Below are 6,807 nucleotides of genomic sequence, written 5' to 3' on the forward strand. Positions count from 1 at the left end.
TTGACAACTAATATTAACCATCACAGTACTGTTTCTTTCAGAGCCAGGATTCAAGCGTCCAGGAATAAAAGGGTGGAAGTGGAAGTGGCACCACTCACAATTACCCCTAGTGACCTGGCTAGCAAAATGTTTGCTTCCTGTTCCTGCCACATTATGTTCTGCTGGCCTAGAAGTCTTATTTCCAGAGGGAGGAATGCTGCCACCAGGGGACACAACAATGACTCTATGGAACTGGGTAGTTAAGATTGCCCCCTGGCCACGCTCCTCCTACCTCTAAGTATACAGTGTTAATTGTAGGAAGTTAAGGTTAAGAAGGGAGGTACAGTGTTAATTGAGGTGATTAACTCAGACTATCGAGATGAAATCAGTCTACTACTCCACAGTGCAGATAAGGAATACGGAGTATGTCTGGAATACAGGTGATTACTTAGGGCATCTCTTACTGTTACCCTGCCCTGTAACTAAGGTCAATAGAAAACTACAACAACTCCATCCAGGCAAGACTACAAATGGCCCAGACCCTTTGGGAATGAAAGTTTGGGTCACCCCATCAGGTAAAAAATCGTGACCAGTTTAGGTGCTTGCTGAAGATAAAGGGAATACAGAAAGGGTAGTAGAAGAAGGTAGTTATCAATCCCCACTATGGCCATGTAACAAGTTACAGACATGAGGACTGACTGTCGAGAGCGTTTCCTCCTTATTTCATTAAAAATATGCTTGTGTATATATACCTGTACTAAGGAAATATCTAAGTACAGGTATACATACCTGTACTAAGAAAAATCCTAATGGTTTCACAGTGAGTGATAGACCTGGGACTTAAATTCAGGCCCACTTGCTTTCAAATATGTGTTCTCCTTTATGATTACTTAATTGCCTAAAAATAGACCTTTTGGATTTGGAGGTAGCTGAAAGGTAAAATAGTTTAGCAAAAGGTACCCTCCAATACAATTAGTTTGTAAGGCTTTTTTCACATTTTCTTGCCCAAATATTTTTCTTTAAAATTGTGATTAGTCAATGATTATTTGCAGGTTATTATCCTTTATTTGCTAACTTTACTAACAGAAAGTCATTAAAATTTTTTAAAATTCAAAATGTAACACATTTTAAAGTGATAGGTTTTCTTTTATTCAACAAAAGTAACAGATCATATCAGCAATCTAGTCATCCTGATTTCTACTCTTTACATTGTCTAGAACTTCTCGGAGTCAGAACATCATAGCTGAAAGTGAGTCACCTTATCCAACACCTGCATATAACAGGATCACCCCCATACTAATTCCACTGAGATTTTTATCTAGCACATTTTTCTACACCTCTAATGATCCTGGCTTAACAGCTAAACACAGTAATATATCAGAAAAACACAATTCCTTTACAAAAAAAAAAAAAGTTTCCTGTATTTCACAAAGCAGAGCAAAGCAAATTTCTAATCTCACAATTGTGACACTCATTCCAGATGGCCTTTTCCTCCTTTAAAAGCTTCCAAAAGTTCCTTGCAGAACAGTCTTTCCAATGCTTCCCTCCTACACACAGCCTTTGCCTAGCTAAGTCCTAGTCACCACCCTTCTGGTCTTAGTTTAAATGTTACTTTATTTACATATTCGGGTTTGGGTTTTTTTTTTTTTTTTTTTTAGTTTCATGTGCACACTAGAGGCAAGGCACTGCGTTGTGCTGGATTTTGAGGGGTGAGAGAACAAGCATGGACATAATGTTACTTTATTTATATATTTGGGTTTTTGGGGTTTTTTTTGTTTTGGTTCTAAGTACTATGTGCATACTAAAGGCAAGGCATTGCGTTGTGCTGGATTTTGAAGGGTGAGGGAACAAGCATGGATATCTATCCTTTGAAAGCTTCCGGGAAGTGGGGGTAGGGACAGAGAAACATTACAATTTAAAATCTATTTATAACGATATAATTATAATCACTAAAGGGTAAGTGCTATGGAGGAAAGGTTCAGATTACAAAGAGAAAGTAAAACTGGGGAATCTAATTTAAAATGAGATGTCTCTGAAGGCCTCTTGGTAAGTGACATTTAAACTGATTCCTGAAGTATAAAGAATAACTATTGTGAAGGGCGAAGAGAAGTGTTGACTAAACCAAAACAGTGAGGAGATACTAAAGCTTGGGAGGGAAAGGAAGTAGCCTAATACGGCTCAAGGACAGTGAGCAAAATGGAGAAAGGCATGGATGAAAGTGAAAAGATAGTCCAGGTGCTCGGTGGCTCACACCTGTAATCCTAGCACTTTGTGAGGCCAAGGGGGGTGTGAATCACTTGAGGTCAAGAGTTCGAGACCAGCCTAACCAACATGGTGAAACCCTGCAACTACTAAAAATACAAAAAAATTAGCCAGGCATGCTGGTGGACACCTGTAATCCCACCTACTCAAGAGGCTGAGGCAGGAGAATCGCTTGAACCTGAGAGGTGGAAGTTGCAGTGAGTTGAGATCACGCCATTGCAGTCCAGCCTGGGTGATGGAGCGAGACTCTGTCTCAAAAAAAAGAAGTGAAAAGATAGACCAGGCTTGTAGGCCTCCTTGAGGATATCTAAATTTTATTTTAGTACAATGGTAAGCCTATGACTGGTTTCAAACTGGTAAATAACAAAATCTGATTTACATTTCAAAAAGATCTCTGCTGTTACTGTGTGAAGATTGGATTAGGCCAATTAAATTCAGAATGTTTAATCCCCAGATTCTTTTTTCTTTTTTTTTCATTTTTCTTTAAGTTCCAGGATACATGTGCAGAGTGTGCAGATTTGTTACATAGGTATACATGCGCCATGGTGGTTTGCTGCACCTATCAACCTGTCATCTAGGTTTTAAGCCCCACATGCATTAGGTTTTTGTCCTAATGCTGTCCCTCCCCTTGCCCCCGACCCCCAGACAGGTCTCAGTGTGTGTTGTTCTCCTCCCTGTGCCCATGTGTTCTCATTGTTCAACTCCCACTTATGAGTGAGAATATACGGTGTTTGGTTTTCTGTTCCTGTGTTAGTTTGCTGAGAATGATGGCTTCCAGCTTCAACCATGTCCCTGCAAAGGACATGAACTCATTCTTTCTTATGGCTGCACAGTATGCCATGGTGTATATGTGCCACATTTTCTTTATCCAGTCTATCACTGATGTGCATTTGGGTTGGTTCCAAGTCTTTGCTACTGTAAATAGTGCTGCAATAAACATACATGTACACGTGTCTTTATAGTAGAATGATTTATAATCCTTTGGGTAAATACCCAGTAATGGGATTGTTGGGTCAAATGATATTTCTAGTTCTAGATCCTTGAGGAATCGCCACACGTCTTCCACCATGGTTGAACTAATTTACACTCCCACCAACAGTGTAAAAGCATTCCTATTTCTTCACAGCCTCGTGAGAAATGAGAGAATCACTTGAGCTCAGGAATTCGAGACCAGCCTGGTCAACATAGTGAGACACCACCTCTTTTTTTAAAAAAAAAAACAGGGACAGTCTGGATCAGGATACTTTTCCATTAACATCTTTCTGTTGAACCACTGAAGGGACAATATTAACTTTGGGTAGGTGCTGGGGTCTGGTAACATCTTTCTTTCTTCCGAATTTCTGGTGCCCTCTACTATCTCCCACTTGATGGAAAGATAAGTAAACTCTGGATCACTTCCCTCAGGATGACATGGCCTATGATGGCTGTCATGCCAATAAACATTTTGTTTGTTACTGTGGATCACGGTTTTGTTAGTCGTGGGCCCCAGATTGTTTTATGAGCACGGAGCAGTATCAACAAGCTGGCATCCTCAAGGCAGTGTCGTTTGGTAGGAGTTCTGACGTCTGTCACCAAAACCAAAGGGCTGCTCCTCAATGATGCATCTCATCCTAGAGTGGGAGATTATTTCTCATTCAATAATCAGTTTCGACATTAACGAGAACACCAGCATCAAAGAGCCACATCAGAAACCAGTATGTGTTAAGAGCCAGTGATTACTAATAATTCAAAATAATTCTGGGAGTAAAAGTAAAATGTGTTTAGTCTTCCATCTCTTCCCTGAAGTCTTACAGGAAGCTTCTTAGTGTTCTGTTTTTGATTTTCTCACATTGAGAGATAAGAATGGGAGAAGAGCAAACATCATCATGTTTATATATTGTTAGAAGAAAGCAGAATTAGAATAATTGAAGATATAAAATATCTACTTTGCATGGGAAAATGTCATGTCTAATATCTGCTTTAAAATAATTAAACAAGAAGGAATGAAAATAAAGTTGATGATTATTGAAATGGGATGTTGGGTTTATGGGAGCTCATTAGACTATTTCCTATTTTTGATGTATTTAACATTTTTAATAATAATAAAAAGCGAAAAAGAATTCATTTGGATTGAAGAAGTGAGGAAGAAGACATTCTCTGACACAAAACTGAAAGCATAAATTAGTACAACCTTTTTTTTTTTTTTTTTAAGACAGTGTCTCACTTTGTCACCCAGGTTGGAGTGCAGTGGGGTAATCTCGGCTCACCGCGACCTCGACCTCCTGGGTTCAAGCAATGCTCCTGCCTCAGCCTCTCAAGAAGCTGGGAAAACAGTCATGTAACACCACAACCTGCTAACTTTTGTATATTTTTTAGAGACAGAGTTTCACCATGTTGCCCAGGCTGGTCTCAAACTCATGAACTCAAGCAATCTGCCTGCCTCAGTCTCCCGAAGTACTAGGATTACAGGTGTGACCCACCATGCCCAGCCTTGCACAATCTTTTAAAAAGTAATGTGGAAGTATCTATTAAAATTTAAAATGTGCATACCTTTTGATTTATCATCCCAGTTGAAATTTAACCCACAGAAATAATAACATTAATATTTATGTACAAGGACATTCACTAGACTATCACAATAGCAAAATATTGGACACATAAATATTTATTAAATAGACCAATAGTTAATAAGACAAAAAAATACTATAGTCATCTTAGTATATACAAGTGTCAGAGGCATCTGAACTAGAGCAACTCCATCATGAATAGGGGCTAGGTAAAATGAGGCTGAGACCTCCTGGGCTGCATTCCCAGATGGTTAAGGCGTTCTAAGTCACAGGATGAGATAGGAGGTCGGCAAAAGATACAGGTCAGCTCTTCCTAAGCTGGCGCTCGGCGAGTTCTCCCAGGAGAAGGCCATGTTCAGTTCGAGCGCCAAGATTGTGAAGCCCAATGGCGAGAAGCCGGACGAGTTCGAGTCCGGCATCTCCCAGGCTCTTCTGGAGCTGGAGATGAACTCGGACCTCAAGGCTCAGCTCAGGGAGCTGAATATTACGGCAGCCAAGGAAATTGAAGTTGGTGGTGGTCGGAAAGCTATCATAATCTTTGTTCCTGTTCCTCAACTGAAATCTTTCCAGAAAATCCAAGTCCGGCTAGTATGAGAATTGGAGAAAAAGTTCAGTGGGAAGCATGTTGTCTTTATCGCTCAGAGGAGAATTCTGCCTAAGCCAACTCGAAAAAGCCGTACAGAAAATAAGCAGAAGCGGCCCAGGAGCCGTACTCTGACAGCTGTGCATGATGCCATCCTTGAGGACTTGGTCTTCCCAAGCGAAATTGTGGGCAAGAGAATCTGCGTGAAACTAGATGGCAGCCGGCTCGTAAAGGTTCATTTGGACAAAGCACAGCAGAACAATGTGGAACACAAGGTTGAAACTTTTTCTGGTGTCTATAAGAAGCTCACGGGCAAGGATGTTAATTTTGAATTCCCAGAGTTCCAATTGTAAACAAAAGTGACTAAATAAAATATATATTCACAGTTAAAAAAAAAAAAAAAAAAGATACAGGTCAAAAAGACGCTGCTGATTAAACAGGTTGCAGTAAATAAGCTGGCTAAAACCCACCAAAACCAAGGTTGCGATGAGAGTGACTCTGTTCATCCTCACTGCTACACTCCCACCAGTGCCATGGCACTTTACAAATGCCATGGCAACGTCAAGAAGTTACCCTATATGGTCTAAAAATGGGAAGCTTGAATAACCCACCTCTCGTTTAGCGTATGATAAAGAAATAACCATAAAAATAGACAACCAGCAGACTTCAGGGCTTCTCTGCCTATGGAGTAGCCATTCTTTATTCCTTTACTTTCGTAATGAACTTGCTTTCACTTTAGGGACTCTTCCTGAATTCTTTCTTGCATGAGATCCAAGAACCCTCTCTTGGGGTCTGGATTGGGATCCATATCCAGTAACACAAGATAATGAGTACACACAAGATGAACATGTATGTACTACATGGCTCATGTTAGATCACTAAACGATGTTTTTAATTGCAAACCAGTATTATTGGCATTATGCATGTGTCCGTTATATACCGATGTGTATAACTTCGGGGAAATGTTGACAAGGATACATATTAAATGTAGAATGGTTAATGGAGTATGGGTTTGCTTTCATACTTTACTGTAAATACTTTGTATTTTTTTAAGTAGTAAGATTACAGATGGGTTTGTTTTTTTACCCAAGTGCAAAGCTGAGCGATAAACCCAAGCAACCTGGCTCCAGATGCCTGACTTTTAACTACTCACTAAACTGTCTTTAACTGGAGCAGTATACAAAGTGTGAACTTCATATTCTTAGAATTTTATTTTTATTTAGTTCTTCATACATGTCTTCATCTCTCCTATCATACTCAGAGTGACTATATGTTTCTGATTCCAAACATCCTTCACCATCCTTGCATCAACAGTATCTTCTGTTTCATAAAGTATTAATCCATAACATTGCAGGCCCTGTGTATGTCCCTTAGAGATCTATTTACAAGAAAAGAAAGAAAGAAAGAAAGAAAGAAAGAAAGAAAGAAAGAAAGAAA

At 39.6% G+C, this 6,807-nt stretch overlaps 1 pseudogene across 1 annotated transcript; it reads left to right on the top strand.

The window, feature by feature from the left end:
* Nucleotides 1-5,092: 5,092 nt before the first annotated feature.
* LOC111527134 lies at nucleotides 5,093-5,757 on the top strand (annotated as a pseudogene). Its single transcript, XR_002726577.3, has one exon. The product of XR_002726577.3 is annotated as a 40S ribosomal protein S7 pseudogene (transcript).
* The last annotated feature ends 1,050 nt before the right edge of the window (nucleotides 5,758-6,807 follow it).

The sequence above is a fragment of the Piliocolobus tephrosceles genome, chromosome 3 (genome assembly GCF_002776525.5).
Source record: "Piliocolobus tephrosceles isolate RC106 chromosome 3, ASM277652v3, whole genome shotgun sequence".
Taxonomy (NCBI): Eukaryota; Metazoa; Chordata; class Mammalia; order Primates; family Cercopithecidae; genus Piliocolobus; species Piliocolobus tephrosceles.